Below are 20,043 nucleotides of genomic sequence, written 5' to 3' on the forward strand. Positions count from 1 at the left end.
AGGCATACTGAACCTGCATGGCTACCACAGCATCTTGCAGCGGCATGCTATTCCATCCGGTTTGCGTTTAGTTGGACCGTCATTTATTTTACAACAGGACAATGACCCCAAACACACCTCCAGGCTGTGTAAGGGCTATTTGACCAAGAAGGAGAGTGATGGGGTGCTACGCCAGATGACCTGGCCACCACAGTCACCAGACCTGAACCCAATCGAGATGGTTTGGGGTGAGCTGGACCGCAGAGTGAAGGCAAAAGGGCCAACAAGTGCTAAGCGTCTCTGGGAACTCCTTCAAGATTGTTGGAAGACCATTCCCGGTGACTACCTCTTGAAGCTCATCAAGAGAATGCCAAGAGTGTGCAAAGCAGTCATCACAGCAAAAGGTGGCCACTTTGAAGAACCTAGAATATAAGACATAATTTCAGTTGTTTCACACTTTTTTGTTAAGTATATAATTCCACATGTGTTAATTCATATTTTGATGCCTTCAGTGTGAATGTACAATTTTCATAGTCATGAAAATACAGAAAAATCTTTAACCCCCTTCTGACCTCGGACGAGATAGTACGTCCGAGGTCAGATCCCCTGCTTTGATGCAGGCTCCGCGGTGAGCCCGCATCAAAGCCGCGATATGTCAGCTGTTTTGAACATGAAAATACAGAAAAATCTTTAAATGAGAAGGTGTGTCCAAACTTTTGGTTTCTACTGTATATATAATAAATAAAATATTAATGCAATATTTGGGGCCCTGGGTGTACATGTGGACAAGACTGACAAACATTAGCAAAAGTCATGGTCAATAGGACTTCATGCACAAGTTGTCTTCTAAAGAAGAACCAGTCCCTCCAAAACTGCATCAGGGACTAAATACATCGGGAATTGGGGGTCTAATTCTTTCAAACCAGCTGCAAATGAGTTTATGACTGGTAAAAGGGTTAGATATCGGCTATCCAAAAGATGACACCAGTGGCATAGTCTTCGTTCCACCTAGAGAAAACTAATATGCATATTTTTTTCCCCAATATTAATTTGTCTCCTTAAAGTGATTATTATTTATTATTATTTTATTATAATACATTTTTATAGCGCCATTTATTCCATGGCGCTTTACATGTGAATACGGGGCAAATATAGACAAATACATTAAACATGAGCAGATAACAAGGCACACGAGTACATAAGGAGGGAGGACCCTGCCCGCGAGGGCTCACAGTCTGCAGGGGGTGGGTGAGGATACACTAGGAGAGGGAAGAGCTGGTTGTACGGCTGTTCAGTAGGTTGAGGATCACTGCAGGCTGTAGGCTGATTATTCCCATTTCCACAGATGGCTATTGTCGGATAGAGCTATTATAAAGGAGCACTTTTGCAATTTACTGCTTCTTAAAATTTGCAGCCGTTTTTGAGATATTAACACTTTGCCGGTTGCCTTGGAGACCGACCAACGCTGCCATCTAGATCGTAAGCGCTATGCTGAAGCTGGCCGGGATTACAAGGTAAGAAATCTTGGCTGGCTTCAAATCAGTGCTTACATGGTTAATAGAAACGAGCCTCTCAGCACTGAGTGTGTTTTGCTGTCTAGCAGCGGTGGTCGGTCTCCAAGGCAACGAGCTTTAATCAAAAGAAAAATGTTAATATCTCAAGAACGGTTGAAAATTTTAACAAGCAGTAAATTGCAAAATTGCTTGTTTTTTACAAGCCCTATCCAACAAGTACCCATTTGTGAGGATGGAAAATAACCCTTTAAGGTGTCCAAGTAGTGAACAACCCCTTTCTTAAATACTATATTCCCTGGTGTAACAGATACTCACCTCCCGCACTGGGGCCTTTCTAGTGAATTTGGCACCAGGTCTCCCAGAGATTGCATGACGTTGTTATGTCATGTAAGCACTGCAGCCAATCCATTACCGACCACTGATGAGCTGCAGCACTCGTAGCATAACAATGGCAAGGAAACTCTGGGAGACCCCAGGTGTCCACATCGCACAACTGATAAATCTCCTTTATTGAGGCTTATTTGCCCATGCCCTCACTTCCTGAGCTGCAGTGTAAAGCATGGCGAGGAGAGACTTCTCTTTGGCGCTCTGCATAGTAACCTCTCACTTCTTTCCCTTTTCGTTCCTATATTGATTTTTTTTTTTTTACATCCGCATTTCTTTTCTATTATTTCCTGATCATATTACTGAGCGTTCTCCAAGTTAAACCAGATGTGAGCAGACAATACAAAATAGGAATTTAACAATCCCCCCCCCCCCCCCAAATGATTTTATATATTACTAGTCTGAATGGCATCCAAAAAAAAGTGCCAAAAAAATAAAAAAAAAGAGACAAAACTCGGGGGACATTTTCAGTCTGAATCCCGTCCAAGTATGGAGACGAGGTTATTTGCTAAACAGAAATTCCTGAAGTTTGTGAAGTGGAAAAAAAAAAAAGTTTTCGGAAAACTTTAAAAATAACCTTTCGCACACATATTGTCTGAATTATCCAGCACCCCTTGTGTTGCTCCCATAAGAGTGCGTGCCCCCCTCCCATTTCCTCCTGTAAGACCCTCACCTAACAACTCCCAATCACAAGACTAGTCCCAGCCCCTCTTGTAGCAGCGCCACTACCCTCCCAGCCAGACACTACTGAGCCCACACTGGGGAACTACAGAGCTCTGCCACTGAAAAAGGGGATTATTCTATAGTTCATGGTGGGGTGGAGAAAGACAGAAGAGCAAGAATAACATCCTATCTGCGGGGTCCAGCCATCGACTAGAGATTCGTGAGGCGGCCCCCCCTTGTCTCTACGTCTTGTACAGAGGTAAGCGGCATCGGCTGAACTTCCATAGCGAGAGGGGGGCTCCTTAAAAAAAGTTGCATCGTTGTTCCGTTTGGGGGTCCAGAATCGAGTCAGTAGTGATTTGTCGAGTTTTACGCCACTCTACGAAAAAGTGTCGCAAACTTGGAACCTATGTATGAATTACGCAGGGGGTCCGCTCTCCTTTGTTATTAGTTTTTAGCAAAAGTGTAACCAGATGCTGAAGTGGAACTCCATCCTTAGGTCATTGCTTGGTTAGCAATTTCATATTCTACGACTCCCTTTAAGGCTGGGGAGACATGGCGACTTTGGTTGCGACACAGCAAAAAGATCGTTGCATAGCGCTCCTACGTCACAGGTGAATATTACTATATTACGTAGTGTACCCACCATCCTAAAGATGTCTCCAGATGTAAGAAGAGACTTGTGATATCAGAGGATATATATACGTCACAGGTGTATATTGCTATATTACATAGTGTACCCACCATCCTAAAGATGTCTCCAGATGTAAGAAGAGACTTGTGATATCAGAGGATATATACGTCGCAGGTGAATATTGCTATATTACATAGTGTACCCACCATCCTAAAGATGTCTCCAGATGTAAGAAGAGACTTGTGATATCAGAGGATATATATACGTCACAGGTGTATATTGCTATATTACATAGTGTACCCACCATCCTAAAGATGTCTCCAGATGTAAGAAGAGACTTGTGATATCAGAGGATATATATACGTCACAGGTGTATATTGCTATATTACATAGTGTACCCACCATCCTAAAGATGTCTCCAGATGTAAGAAGAGACTTGTGATATCAGAGGATATATACGTCGCAGGTGAATATTGCTATATTACATAGTGTACCCACCATCCTAAAGATGTCTCCAGATGTAAGAAGAGACTTGTGATATCAGAGGATATATACGTCGCAGGCGAATATTGTTATATTACATAGTGTACCCACCATCCTAAAGATGTCTTCAGATGTAAGAAGAGACTTGTGATATCAGAGGATATATACGTCACAGGCGAATATTGCTATATTACATAGTGTACCCACCATCCTAAAGATGTCTTCAGATGTAAGAAGAGACTTGTGATATCAGAGGATATATATACGTCGCAGGTGAATATTGCTATATTACATAGTGTACCCACCATCCTAAAGATGTCTCCAGATGTAAGAAGAGACTTGTGATATGAGAGGATATATACGTCGCAGGTGAATATTATTATATTACATAGTGTACCCACCATCCTAAAGATGTCTCCAGATGTAAGAAGAGACTTGTGATATCAGAGGATATATATACGTCGCAGGTGAATATTGCTATATTACATAGTGTACCCACCATCCTAAAGATGTCTCCAGATGTAAGAAGAGACTTGTGATATCAGAGGATATATATACGTCACAGGTGAATATTGCTATATTACATAGTGTACCCACCATCCTAAAGATGTCTCCAGATGTAAGAAGAGACTTGTGATATCAGAGGATATATACGTCGCAGGTGAATATTGCTATATTACATAGTGTACCCACCATCCTAAAGATGTCTCCAGATGTAAGAAGAGACTTGTGATATCAGAGGATATATACGTCGCAGGTGAATATTGCTATATTACATAGTGTACCCACCATCCTAAAGATGTCTCCAGATGTAAGAAGAGACTTGTGATATCAGAGGATATATACGTCGCAGGCGAATATTGTTATATTACATAGTGTACCCACCATCCTAAAGATGTCTTCAGATGTAAGAAGAGACTTGTGATATCAGAGGATATATATACGTCACAGGTGTATATTGCTATATTACATAGTGTACCCACCATCCTAAAGATGTCTCCAGATGTAAGAAGAGACTTGTGATATCAGAGGATATATATACGTCACAGGTGAATATTGTTATATTGCATAGTGTACCCACCATCCTAAAGATGTCTCCAGATGTAAGAAGAGACTTGTGATATGAGAGGATATATACGTCGCAGGTCAATATTATTATATTACATAGTGTACCCACCATCCTAAAGATGTCTCCTGATGTAAGAAGAGACTTATGATATCAGAGGATATATACGTCACAGGCGAATATTATTATATTACATAGTGTACCCACCATCCTAAAGATGTCTCCAGATGTAAGAAGAGACTTGTGATATCTGAGGATATATACATCACAGGCGAATATTGCTATATTACATAGTGTACCCACCATCCTAAAGATGTCTCCAGATGTAAGAAGAGACTTGTGATATCAGAGGATATATACGTCACAGGTGAATATTGTTATATTGCATAGTGTACCCACCATCCTAAAGATGTCTCCAGATGTAAGAAGAGACTTGTGATATCAGAGGATATATACGTCGCAGGTGAATATTGCTATATTACATAGTGTACCCACCATCCTAAAGATGTCTTCAGATGTAAGAAGAGACTTGTGATATCAGAGGATATATACGTCGCAGGTGAATATTGCTATATTACATAGTGTACCCACCATCCTAAAGATGTCTTCAGATGTAAGAAGAGACTTGTGATATCAGAGGATATATACGTCGCAGGTGAATATTGCTATATTACATAGTGTACCCACCATCCTAAAGATGTCTTCAGATGTAAGAAGAGACTTGTGATATCTGAGGATATATACGTCGCAGGTGAATATTGCTATATTACATAGTGTACCCACCATCCTAAAGATGTCTCCAGATGTAAGAAGAGACTTGTGATATCTGAGGATATATACGTCACAGGCGAATATTGCTATATTACATAGTGTAAACACCATCCTAAAGATGTCTCCAGATGTAAGAAGAGACTTGTGATATCAGAGGATATATACGTCGCAGGTGAATATTGTTATATTACATAGTGTACCCACCATCCTAAAGATGTCTCCAGATGTAAGAAGAGACTTGTGATATCAGAGGATATATATACGTCACAGGTGAATATTGCTATATTACATAGTGTACCCACCATCCTAAAGATGTCTCCAGATGTAAGAAGAGACTTGTGATATGAGAGGATATATACGTCGCAGGTGAATATTGTTATATTACATAGTGTACCCACCATCCTAAAGATGTCTCCAGATGTAAGAAGAGACTTGTGATATCAGAGGATATATATACGTCACAGGTGAATATTGCTATATTACATAGTGTACCCACCATCCTAAAGATGTCTCCAGATGTAAGAAGAGACTTGTGATATCAGAGGATATATATACGTCACAGGTGAATATTGCTATATTACATAGTGTACCCACCATCCTAAAGATGTCTCCAGATGTAAGAAGAGACTTGTGATATCAGAGGATATATACGTCACAGGTGAATATTGTTATATTGCATAGTGTACCCACCATCCTAAAGATGTCTCCAGATGTAAGAAGAGACTTGTGATATCAGAGGATATATACGTCACAGGTGAATATTATTATATTACATAGTGTACCCACCATCCTAAAGATGTCTCCAGATGTAAGAAGAGACTTGTGATATCTGAGGATATATACGTCGCAGGCGAATATTGTTATATTACATAGTGTACCCACCATCCTAAAGATGTCTCCAGATGTAAGAAGAGACTTGTGATATCAGAGGATATATACGTCGCAGGTGAATATTGCTATATTACATAGTGTACCCACCATCCTAAAGATGTCTTCAGATGTAAGAAGAGACTTGTGATATCAGAGGATATATACGTCGCAGGTGAATATTGCTATATTACATAGTGTACCCACCATCCTAAAGATGTCTTCAGATGTAAGAAGAGACTTGTGATATCTGAGGATATATACGTCGCAGGTGAATATTGCTATATTACATAGTGTACCCACCATCCTAAAGATGTCTCCAGATGTAAGAAGAGACTTGTGATATCAGAGGATATATATGTCACAGGCGAATATTGCTATATTACATAGTGTAAACACCATCCTAAAGATGTCTCCAGATGTAAGAAGAGACTTGTGATATCAGAGGATATATACGTCGCAGGTGAATATTGTTATATTACATAGTGTACCCACCATCCTAAAGATGTCTCCAGATGTAAGAAGAGACTTGTGATATCAGAGGATATATATACGTCACAGGTGAATATTGCTATATTACATAGTGTACCCACCATCCTAAAGATGTCTCCAGATGTAAGAAGAGACTTGTGATATGAGAGGATATATACGTCGCAGGTGAATATTGTTATATTACATAGTGTACCCACCATCCTAAAGATGTCTCCAGATGTAAGAAGAGACTTGTGATATCAGAGGATATATATACGTCACAGGTGAATATTGCTATATTACATAGTGTACCCACCATCCTAAAGATGTCTCCAGATGTAAGAAGAGACTTGTGATATCAGAGGATATATACGTCACAGGTGAATATTGTTATATTGCATAGTGTACCCACCATCCTAAAGATGTCTCCAGATGTAAGAAGAGACTTGTGATATCAGAGGATATATATACGTCACAGGTGAATATTGTTATATTGCATAGTGTACCCACCATCCTAAAGATGTCTCCAGATGTAAGAAGAGACTTGTGATATCAGAGGATATATACGTCGCAGGTGAATATTGCTATATTACATAGTGTACCCACCATCCTAAAGATGTCTTCAGATGTAAGAAGAGACTTGTGATATCAGAGGATATATATACGTCACAGGTGTATATTGCTATATTACATAGTGTACCCACCATCCTAAAGATGTCTCCAGATGTAAGAAGAGACTTGTGATATCAGAGGATATATACGTCACAGGTGAATATTGTTATATTGCATAGTGGACCCACCATCCTAAAGATGTCTTCAGATGTAAGAAGAGACTTGTGATATGAGAGGATATATACGTCGCAGGTGAATATTATTATATTACATAGTGTACCCACCATCCTAAAGATGTCTCCAGATGTAAGAAGAGACTTGTGATATCAGAGGATATATATACGTCACAGGTGAATATTGTTATATTGCATAGTGTACCCACCATCCTAAAGATGTCTCCAGATGTAAGAAGAGACTTGTGATATCAGAGGATATATACGTCGCAGGTGAATATTGCTATATTACATAGTGTACCCACCATCCTAAAGATGTCTTCAGATGTAAGAAGAGACTTGTGATATCAGAGGATATATATACGTCACAGGTGTATATTGCTATATTACATAGTGTACCCACCATCCTAAAGATGTCTCCAGATGTAAGAAGAGACTTGTGATATCAGAGGATATATACGTCACAGGTGAATATTGTTATATTGCATAGTGGACCCACCATCCTAAAGATGTCTTCAGATGTAAGAAGAGACTTGTGATATGAGAGGATATATACGTCGCAGGTGAATATTATTATATTACATAGTGTACCCACCATCCTAAAGATGTCTCCAGATGTAAGAAGAGACTTGTGATATCAGAGGATATATATACGTCACAGGTGAATATTGTTATATTGCATAGTGTACCCACCATCCTAAAGATGTCTCCAGATGTAAGAAGAGACTTGTGATATCAGAGGATATATATACGTCACAGGTGTATATTGCTATATTACATAGTGTACCCACCATCCTAAAGATGTCTCCAGATGTAAGAAGAGACTTGTGATATCAGAGGATATATACGTCACAGGTGAATATTGCTATATTACATAGTGTACCCACCATCCTAAAGATGTCTCCAGATGTAAGAAGAGACTTGTGATATCAGAGGATATATACGTCACAGGTGAATATTGCTATATTACATAGTGTACCCACCATCCTAAAGATGTCTCCAGATGTAAGAAGAGACTTGTGATATCAGAGGATATATACGTCACAGGTGAATATTGTTATATTGCATAGTGTACCCACCATCCTAAAGATGTCTCCAGATGTAAGAGACTTGTGATATCAGAGGATATATACGTCACAGGTGAATATTGCTATATTACATAGTGTACCCACCATCCTAAAGATGTCTCCAGATGTAAGAAGAGACTTGTGATATCAGAGGATATATACGTCGCAGGTGAATATTGTTATATTGCATAGTGTACCCACCATCCTAAAGATGTCTCCAGATGTAAGAAGAGACTTGTGATATCAGAGGATATATACGTCACAGGTGAATATTGTTATATTGCATAGTGTACCCACCATCCTAAAGATGTCTCCAGATGTAAGAAGAGACTTGTGATATCAGAGGATATATACGTCACAGGTGAATATTGTTATATTGCATAGTGTACCCACCATCCTAAAGATGTCTCCAGATGTAAGAAGAGACTTGTGATATCAGAGGATATATACGTCACAGGTGAATATTGTTATATTGCATAGTGTACCCACCATCCTAAAGATGTCTCCAGATGTAAGAAGAGACTTGTGATATCAGAGGATATATACGTCACAGGTGAATATTGCTATATTACATAGTTTACCCACCATCCTAAAGATGTCTCCAGATGTAAGAAGAGACTTGTGATATCAGAGGATATATACGTCACAGGTGAATATTGTTATATTGCATAGTGTACCCACCATCCTAAAGATGTCTCCAGATGTAAGAAGAGACTTGTGATATCAGAGGATATATACGTCACAGGTGAATATTGTTATATTGCATAGTGTACCCACCATCCTAAAGATGTCTCCAGATGTAAGAAGAGACTTGTGATATCAGAGGATATATACGTCACAGGTGAATATTGCTATATTACATAGTGTACCCACCATCCTAAAGATGTCTCCAGATGTAAGAAGAGACTTGTGATATCAGAGGATATATATACGTCACAGGTGAATATTGTTATATTGCATAGTGTACCCACCATCCTAAAGATGTCTCCAGATGTAAGAAGAGACTTGTGATATCAGAGGATATATACGTCACAGGTGAATATTGTTATATTGCATAGTGTACCCACCATCCTAAAGATGTCTCCAGATGTAAGAAGAGACTTGTGATATCTGAGGATATCAGACGGCCGCATAAATCGGACGGTGATTGGAACGCAGTGCACGGACTCTCCCATCCGGACCCAAGAAATACATGAAACTGTCATGCTCGTCTTGGGAGAGTTGCCGACCAGTCCGTGCACTGTGTACCGATCATGGTCCCATTTATACGGCCGTCTGACTGCCCCCTCAAAGTGGAACTCCACCCTTAGGTAATTGCTGTGTAAACAATTGCATAATCTGTATTATCTTTTTTTCACCCCATGCAAAGCTTTAGTTTGCTTCTTTTAGGGTATGTGCACACAACATCTTTTTTTCAGGCGGATTCTGCCTGGAACCAAGCAAAAAAACAGAAAGCCAAAAACAACTTCTTTTAACCGTGTCAGGCTTCGGAAATTTAAAAAAAGTGACCTGATCATTCTTCAGTCGTCTCTATCTTATACGTAAAAAGAAAAAAAGATGTCGCTGCAAAAATGACGCAAAAGACGACAAGGAAGACGTTTTGTCGTTTTTGCCCTGCTTCAAAAATGGTGATTCTAAAAGGTGTCATGTAATTGATGTGGGATCACTGAACCCGCAGATTACAGTAAAACCATAGTTTTGTGGTGCGTTGTCTGCGGTTTGCCAGTGCTAGGTTTTACTACCAGGACTTCCTTTTTTACTGACTGCTATTACATGGACTGATACTGGCAGGGATAATCGTGCGTGTGGTGGTAGCCAAGTGTCTGAAGCACACAACGTTACTGGCTGCGGCAACAGAGATATTGACAGGCCTAAAGCCTGGATGAGTTATGGGACATAACGGCGCGTGTCGTCAGTGTTTTCTATCTGTTTCTTGGTGACGGTTGAGTAATATCTGGGACTCTATTGATGAATCGGCACAGTTCACGGCAGGGTTTTGGAAAGGCATGATTTCTTCCACTGCTAAAACTGTCAGTAGGAAAAAAAATTGGGCAGGGCGTATAGATCTCTTATTGATAGAAAAAAAACCACTACATTAAACTACCCCCCTTTACACTGGCACTTGGCATTGAGTAGCCATGCCATGTTGACTTATACGTTGGCTTAGAAAAGCTGGGTTTGGGTCATGCGAGGAAACGTTAAGCGGAAAATTTGGAATATGGCGCCCATTAAATTCAAGGAATGTATCACTCATGTTGAAGGGGTTAATAGAAGGTAAGACAATAGGGAGGATGATTATGGAAAAAAGGGGTAAATATAGGATCATTCATGAGTAACTAGTTACTAAACAGGGAGGTTGCGGCTTAGAGCGATAGTACCGTTGGGCAAGTTTCTTTCAACGTAGGAAGCCATCAAGGTTCATTCCCATATTTATATGACAACCAGTAACTTATTGGAGGCCCCCTAACTTTATTATTTCATAATATGACATATGGAAAGGGGGCATCCACTCCAAAACCTCCTCCACTACTATTTTTTTGCGATATTGGCAAGTTCCGATCTTGTCCTATCGATCTAGAAGTCTACTAGACTAGTCCATTTCGGTTTGCAGGATCCAAACTGGCCATATATTATGCACTTGTCCCGTATAATTGATGACCAGGGGTCCCTATCTTGGCCGCGTACCCCAAGAACAAGTCTTCCCAATGTGAATAGCAACGGGATGTGTTTCCAGTTATTCTGCTGGGATAGATACGGTTTCCACCAAACCAGACGTCCGCACTTTAAAGCGTTGTTAAATCCTACATTGTTTTGGTTGGAAGAAGAACTGATGTGTTTTCGACTGGATGGAACATCACTTTTTATGGGTGTTGGTAGAAGCCGATTTTACGAGAAAACCACAGGACCCACTAAGCTCGTCAACTAATAAAAATGTCACTTGGATGGAAGTACAGACAAGGAGGAGGGGAGAGACAATCAGTAATGATTACTATTCCATGCACATAGTCTCTGGAGCGGCCAACGATGTTCTTCTGCTGTGGAGATGGTGACATCATCTCATCCAACAATTCGGATGCTCCGGGCTTGAGATTTCTCCATGTTCACCCAGAGATATTCAAGTCTGCTAATTAGATCTGGTGCTAGAAGAAGATAAAAACTCGTAAAAGTTGGAAACTTCAAGGAGGATCCAATGAGGAAGCGAGGACATCGGACTGATATCTCAAATGCAGCACATGGGAAAGCTACAGATGTGTATACAAGTGACGCCTGTAAGTCACAGGTCACACGCTGTGCAAACTTAGACTAGACAAAAATAGCCAAATGTCCCTCAAATGCCTGAGAATGTAGATTTTGCTTTATTAAAAGCCGTGCAGTTACATGCACCCTCCTTCTGTGCTGCATAACATGGCAGCATCAGTGACTCTCTGCCCATACCTTCATCAGGACTGTGGCCAGTGAGTGATTGACTGCAGTGTGACCAGTATGGTACATGATTGCAGTGGGGACCTCAGTCCCCTTAAATGGGAGCATCAGGAGAACTGTAGGTAGCAATGTACATGGTATTTAGTTTTGGCAAAATGGATGTCATACAGAGATGAGCCAAAAGATTTGCAGGACCCTGATCTACAGTCATTCTCTGTGGCGGCCAGATTAGGACAGTGCCAACATTCCCGGTTGGCACATCCTGGGATAGCTCCTGCAATGTCATGACATCGCGTAAGGTGCCCAGGATGTTGACACTTGAGTGTCAACCAAGGAAGTTCACCGTGCTCCGGTCCGGCAGCAATGGAGTCCAGACATGGACACCAAGTCCTGCAAACCTTCTCAATCAACTGTAATGTCATATTGTGTTTCTTAAAACCATCATCAAACCACACTTCCTTCTGTAGTAACCACACCTCAAGTTAACCAGGGGCTCTTTGGACCCCAACTCTCAGGATCGTTAAATATCTCAGCAGATCGTATATTTATCACATATCTGGAGGATCGACCAAACTGTGTAACCTTAATATTCCATCCTTTCCCCTTCTAATGTTATAGAGGTGGAGGAAGCTGAGATTTGGGGTCTGACTTGTAGGGTCTTTGTAGAGGACACTGGTTCTATGGAGTTAGGGACAGTTTCATAACTTGAAGACCACTTAATACCATTAGTTATGTTACAGACAGGTCTGTCGGTCATCCAAACATCAGGGTCAGGGTGCAACGTCCACCTCCTCACCACCAATGGTGATGGAGTTAAAGAAAACCATGAAACCAATATAGTGACCACAGAACCATCACTTGTCTATTATGAGAACCGACTACCCTAACCTTGTTTCCACATGAATGACTACAGGTTGGAGAAGTTTATTGAGGTTGGCAAACTCATGACTCTAGTTTTAGATGGAATTTTTTAAAATTCCTAGTTGACCTTCGAGGAAAAATTCTGGTCCTCATGGTCTTGTCCTAAATGGGTTGTTCATGGAAGACAAAGTTATGGAAAGGTGATAACTTTAGATTGGTCGGTCTCACATCAATTGACAGAATGTAGAACGTTTATCCCTTTTTATGTTAGAAGAGAACGACAGTGTATCCGCCATTCTATTAACCCCCTAAGGTACTGCCAAGCGTTGCGCTTGGCTTTTTCCGACAGAGCCATAGAAAATGACTGGAGCGGTGATCGAACATGTGCACTAATGGTAATAAAAGTGCCCTGTTGTGCCAATCTGTGGAGGTCCCATAGGTCTTATGCCATGGATCTTCACTGGACAACCCCTTTAAGCACTGCTAATGTAATGCTTTCAAGCTCAGTATGGTTGAATTGGTCATAATTCTTTAAGTTTGTCATCTCATCCACTCATACCGAAAAAAAAAAAACCCAACATGTAGGTTTCATGGCCAAATTCCTGGAACATGAGCTGGTAAATGGGTAATTAAATCTTACCACGCGTTTCAGTTCACTTTAGTCTTTCCAGAATTGATAGAATATTTCAGGAAACACGGGGCCGTAAATGCAGATTTCGGTCGTCACTACTGGGAAAACCCTGAGCTAAAAATATGGACTAAAATCAGAGGACTTTCCACACGCCCTTTGGTGTCATCTATGGCCATAAATCTGCTCAGATGATAATGATTTTTTATTGTAGAAGAACGCTTTTAATATTATTTTTTCACCTTTTTTTATTGTATCTGTAGGACATTTTACGACTTTATTTACTTAGTTGTGTGATTTTACTGGTCCTTTTGGGTTTTTGTGGCCAAGTCTCACAGTTTATGCAGGATCATATGATCAGCATGTGTTTTCCATCAGACGGAAGGATCCTGGACACATCTGCCCGGCACCATGTCTCAGGCCGGTGTTGTGTACTTACCATTAGTGTAAGGGTTTTCTCCATGACCTCTCCACATCCTGTATGTCTGTAGTCACCACTTCGGTTTTTTTTACATCTAAGGGAAGATTAAAGCCCCCGTGATCAACCATCACTGTCTGCATCCAAACCTAACACGTGGGCAAGAAATTCACATATTTGATGTGGTCACTTTGTGGTCAGTTTTGGAAACGTTATGGCCATTTCGATTTTGCACGTGAAAAAAAAAAAGGAGTATATGCAGCTGCAGACCAGCAGGACAGTACTCCGAAATGTATGCGTCACAGGAAAAATAAAAATGAACATTTATTTCTTCCAGAAACAACGTGTCCATAAGTTGTATTTATGCAGAATAGGTTTATTTACCCGAGCTGCAATACCAGGAACAGCCACTGGTTAAAGTGGCGCTGTTTTTGTAAGAAAGTAGACGTGGTTCTAATCTCATATCGTTTCTTTAAGGGGAGACATTGTAAAAAAAATAAGCTATTAATTTATTTTATTATTTTAAATCAGATTTTATATTCAATTTTTGAATTTTTTTTATGTTATTTTAATAATAAATAGAAATCTTGCAGTTCTCATAATGGCCACCGGGGCTTTTTTTGTTTTTTTAGACTTTTAACTTCCTGTAGTTTCAGGAAACAACACATGTACATTAGCAGCAATGATGAACAGAACATGACTCTATTTTGGATTGAAGCATCTAATGTGCATGTGAAAAAAAAGGTCATTATGAAGGAACTCCATGTTTTTTTATTATTTTTTTATTATTTTTTTTATTTTACTAAAAAATAGAAATCTTGCAGTTTTCACACCAGCCAATGGGGCTTTTTTAGACTTTAACTTCCTGTACTTTCAGGAAACAACTCATGTACATTAGCAATAGTGAACCGACTTTGACCCTTTCATTTGCATTGAACTATCTAATGTGCATGTGAAAAAGGTCATTGTGAAGGAAGGGGGGGGGGGGGGCAAGTTTTTTTTATTATTTGAATGCAAAATTAAAGTCTTGCAGTTTTCACATTGGCCACTGGGACTCTTTTTAGACTTTAACTTCCTGTAGTTTCAGGAAACAACACATGTACATTAGCAGTAATGAACCGACTTTGACCCCTTCTTTTGTATTGAAGCATCTAATCTGCATGTGAAAAAGGTCATTGTGAAGGAAGGGGGAGCAGGGTCAGCGGTGACATCACCTATTGTGATATCAGCTGTATGTAAAGATTATTACTTGTCTTTGTAATCCTGCCTCTGCTGATAAGGAGTCAGCCGAAAACACTTCCTGAATGGGCAGGAAGTTAAAGTCTAAAATATCCCCAGTGGCCAATGTGAAAATTGCAAGATCAATTTTTTTTGGTTTAATAAAGATCATAATATGAAAAAAATACATTGTCAAAATAATTTTAAAGACATATGTAACACAAAATCCCGATTTAAACAGTAGATTATTTTCTGATGAAAGCGATCAGGACCCCCACGTGTTTGTAAATGCGTTTTGCTCTCTAAGTATATCATAACACATACAAGATGACATATTTTAATGAGTTTTCCCAAATTAAGCACCTCTAAGACACTCACCTATTGAGAAAATTGGGGGTCATGTGACCTCTGTTTCCAATTGCCCCTTTCTCCGTGTACTTTAGTGATTTGGCAGCAGCACTTGTGGAAACGGAGACTGTACGTTAGATCTCTTGACAGGAAATACCCCAAGCGATTCCATATTAAACTACTAAAAATGTATAATGGTTGTGTCGGAATGGGCATTTGGTCTGAAGCTTAAAACACTTAGTTGTTCGCCTATTTAAAGAGGTTCCCACAAGGTGTTGAATAGTAAAATTTGTAGAAACCAAAAAAACTTTGCAATTTTGCTCTTATTAAAAGAAAAACCCGTTGTTCTAAAGATTTTGTATTTTATGGTTTCATGCTCGTTGCCTGGGTTACCGACCACCGCTGCAGTTTATCAGATCTGGCCGGTTTCCTAAGGTAAGAAGCGCTCACTTGGCCATGGCGTTTGTCCAAACTGTCAGTCATCAGAAGCACACTGCTTCCCTCTACCCTGGCAAGCAGGAGGCAGGGGAGAGGTACACTCTGAACAGCATACGTGAGAAAAGGAATTCTAATTAGTACCATTTACCTGGCGCCATTTCCTTCCACCACTCCACCAATCTCAGCTTGGGGTCCAACCATTTTCTCTTCCACTTACCAAATTTTTGCCAATGAGTATTAGGCCAGATTTGCTCTCCTTTGTTTGCTTATGTTGCATAACTTGTATAGTGAGGTAGTCAAAGGCAAGTTCATGGGAAAAAGGATAGATCCAAAGGGAGCAACAAAATGTCCAAGATTAATGGTGGTCATCATCAAAAATGTCAAAATATTGATTTTAGACTTCACCTAATCCCCTTTTGCAGTCATATATCTGAAACTTACTGGTTCTCGTATGTGGCCCTGAACTCTGAGACATTTGAGCCAAAGACTCATTGATGGCCACCCTTTGTACTTAATGGGATCACTGAGCAACCATCAGAGTGGGCTGACAGTGAAGACCTTGTCCATGGATAATATAGTGGTAGCCGTTAACCTGGTCAATGTTCTCCATGGAATAATAAAAATACTAGAGTTTTTTTTAGTTTTGCAAGAATTTTTCACGATAGAGGAGCGATGATTTATCTCGTGCAGACGCTGATTTGTTTCGTGTCTTGTCGCGTCTCTTATACATGAAATTCCATTAAAAAAAATTGAGAGTTGGTAAAAACGACTGTAAAATCCACATATCTGGACCTGAGGACAAATAAAGTGAAACTTGTAATTCCTTCTCTTGGATTACCGGAGTCCTCTAAAACATTTACCGTTTGTGTAGAACATGAAGCCTTCACTGTCGAAAAGGATTCTACCTAAACCCTCCATGGCTCCCACACGCCGAGGGCCCTGAGGTGGAAATGTAAAACTCACATCTGGAATTCGCATGAATCAATCCACTTTTTCAGTTTTTTATTACACACACACACACGTGCTGCCAGCAGCGACTCCCTTGGCCAGTCTGTATGGAGCCGTGCGAGGCATTGTGCGTTGTGTCTCATTCACCTCCGAGGCGCACAGATTTCCTGCTGCCTTTGGAGCCCCTTGGGATCTCAATATTAGAGGTGTTGGTGAGGCCTTTCCAAGTTCCCGCCACGTTCCTCTTTATTTTTTTTTTATTACCAAGCTTTCAGCAAATGCATGTACCTCACCCCAGACATTAAACTGTTCACAAATGCAATTACGGGAGAAACTGAGAATTTGACAGGAGATATGAACCAAATGGCCCTTGTGGTCTGTACTTCATCCTAAAGAGCTCAAAACGTTTGACATTTTTTCACTCTTTGTAGAAAGGCAGCAGCTGGAAATGAGGCTCTGTGTGCGCTGTGATGAGCTTTTTTACATGGTCATCCTTATATAACTTCAATACGATAGGCTGACCGCACTCTGTAGATAATTGTCAGATGAATGTTTGTTCGACAGTTATACTTTCCGACTCCTCCATGGTAGAGTTGGTGTGAATCAATTCTGTTGGACACGAGCTCTGGGTATGGCCTCCTACCTCTTGACATCCGCGGCTCATCTTTTGATATACAGTGGGGCAAAAAAGTATTTAGTCAGTCAGCAATAGTGCAAGTTCCACCACTTAAAAAGATGAGAGGTGTCTGTAATTTACATCATAGGTAGACCTCAACTATGGGAGACAAACTGAGAAAAAAAAATCCAGAAAATCACATTGTCTGTTTTTTTATAATTTTTTTTGCATATTATGGTGGAAAATAAGTATTTGGTCAGAAACAAACAATCAAGATTTCTGGCTCTCACAGACCTGTAACTTCTTCTTTAAGAGTCTCCTCTTTCCTCCACTCATTACCTGTAGTAATGGCACCTGTTTAAACTTGTTATCAATATAAAAAGACACCTGTGCACACCCTCAAACAGTCTGACTCCAAACTCCACTATGGTGAAGACCAAAGAGCTGTCAAAGGACACCAGAAACAAAATTGTAGCCCTGCACCAGGCTGGGAAGACTGAATCTGCAATAGCCAACCAGCTTGAAGTGAAGAAATCAACAGTGGGAGCAATAATTAGAAAATGGAAGACATACAAGACCACTGATAATCTCCCTCGATCTGGAGCTCCACGCAAAATCCCACCCCGTGGGGTCAGAATGATCACAAGAACGGTGAGCAAAAATCCCAGAACCACGCGGGGGGACCTAGTGAATGAACTGCAGAGAGCTGGGACCAATGTAACAAGGCCTACCATAAGTAACATACTACGCCACCATGGACTCAGATCCTGCAGTGCCAGACGTGTCCCACTGCTTAAGCCAGTACATGTCCGGGCCTGTCTGAAGTTTGCTAGAGAGCATTTGGATGATCCAGAGGAGTTTTGGGAGAATGTCCTATGGTCTGATGAAACCAAACTGGAACTGTTTGGTAGAAACACAACTTGTCGTGTTTGGAGGAAAAAGAATACTGAGTTGCATCCATCAAACATCATACCTACTGTAAAGCATGGTGGTGGAAACATCATGCTTTGGGGCTGTTTCTCTACAAAGGGGCCAGGACGACTGATCCGGGTACATGAAAGAATGAATGGGGCCATGTATCGTGAGCTTTTGAGTGCAAACCTCCTTCCATCAGCAAGGGCATTGAAGATGAAACGTGGCTGGGTCTTTCAACATGACAATGATCCAAAGCACACCGCCAGGGCAACGAAGGAGTGGCTTCGTAAGAAGCATTTCAAGGTCCTGGAGTGGCCTAGCCAGTCTCCAGATCTCAACCCTATAGAAAACCTTTGGAGGGAGTTGAAAGTCCGTGTTGCCAAGCGAAAAGCCAAAAACATCACTGCTCTAGAGGAGATCTGCATGGAGGAATGGGCCAACATACCAACAACAGTGTGTGGCAACCTTGTGAAGACTTACAGAAAACGTTTGACCTCTGTCATTGCCAACAAAGGATATATTACAAAGTATTGAGATGAAATTTTGTTTCTGACCAAATACTTATTTTCCACCATAATATGCAAAAAAAATGTTAAAAAAACAGACAATGTGATTTTCTGGATTTTTTTTTTCTCAGTTTGTCTCCCATAGTTGAGGTCTACCTATGATGTAAATTACAGACGCCTCTCATCTTTTTAAGTGGTGGAACTTGCACTATTGCTGACTGACTAAATACTTTTTTGCCCCACTGTACATGTGATGTCATGCCTGGTTTGGCTAATAAAAATCACAGCCGTTGATGTCTGGAAGCAAGAGAAGGTTTCTAGGGCTTGCGTCTGGCTGGACTGGATCCCGCAAAACCATGTGAATCAACTCTACTCCATCCCCATGCATTCTCATCTCTGCCAATCCATTCATGAGTTCTCAACTGGCAGAAAGACGTAAGCCACTGCCAAACACCTTCAACATATTTTTTTTCAATAGACCAAATCCATCGTTTGTCCCCTGATATCTGCTGTCTAAGGGTGAGATAATAGAGACAATCCTGCCAAAAATGGGTGGCTTTGGCCAACAATTTTCTAATTTGGAAGCCTGTCATTTTTTGTGTAAATTCTCCTTCTGGTTGAAGGGTTGATGAAGAAGAACACTCACTTCTAAATGACCTATTGAAATTTTTCATGAAAGTCTACATAGAATCCTTAAAATGGATGTAAGGAAACGTTCTGTCAAGGTTACCGGAAGGAGGATACAACTAAATTTAAAGGATATTTTCAATTTTAACTATCTTCTCCTATGTCAGATGATACCAATGATGGGTGGTTGTCCATGATTTGGTAGCAACATCTAATATAAGAATAAAAAAGGTCATATGGTTATTACAATTTTATGGTTTCAATCTTATGGTTTCATATGAGAACCATCGGGACATCTCCGAGATAAGATATCTGAGTTAATCTGTAAGGTCATGGCACTTGGCCTCTTCTTTCTTGCAAAAGTTCCAGGTTCTACATCTCAGTGGATACTAATGGTTTTATGGCATGTTAAG

General features: G+C 40.4%; 1 protein-coding gene across 1 annotated transcript in view; it reads left to right on the plus strand.

The window, feature by feature from the left end:
• The first annotated feature begins 2,601 nt into the window (after nucleotides 1-2,601).
• Nucleotides 2,602-20,043, plus strand: part of LOC138651471 (tetraspanin-4-like) — a 127,703-nt gene continuing 110,261 nt past the window's right edge. Inside the window, exon 1 of the mRNA XM_069741706.1 lies at nucleotides 2,602-2,799. The gene's annotated coding sequence lies outside the window, so the exon portion shown is untranslated. The remainder of the gene's footprint in view (nucleotides 2,800-20,043) is intronic.

Source organism: Ranitomeya imitator, chromosome 10 (genome assembly GCF_032444005.1).
Source record: "Ranitomeya imitator isolate aRanImi1 chromosome 10, aRanImi1.pri, whole genome shotgun sequence".
In the NCBI taxonomy this organism is placed as follows: domain Eukaryota; kingdom Metazoa; phylum Chordata; class Amphibia; order Anura; family Dendrobatidae; genus Ranitomeya; species Ranitomeya imitator.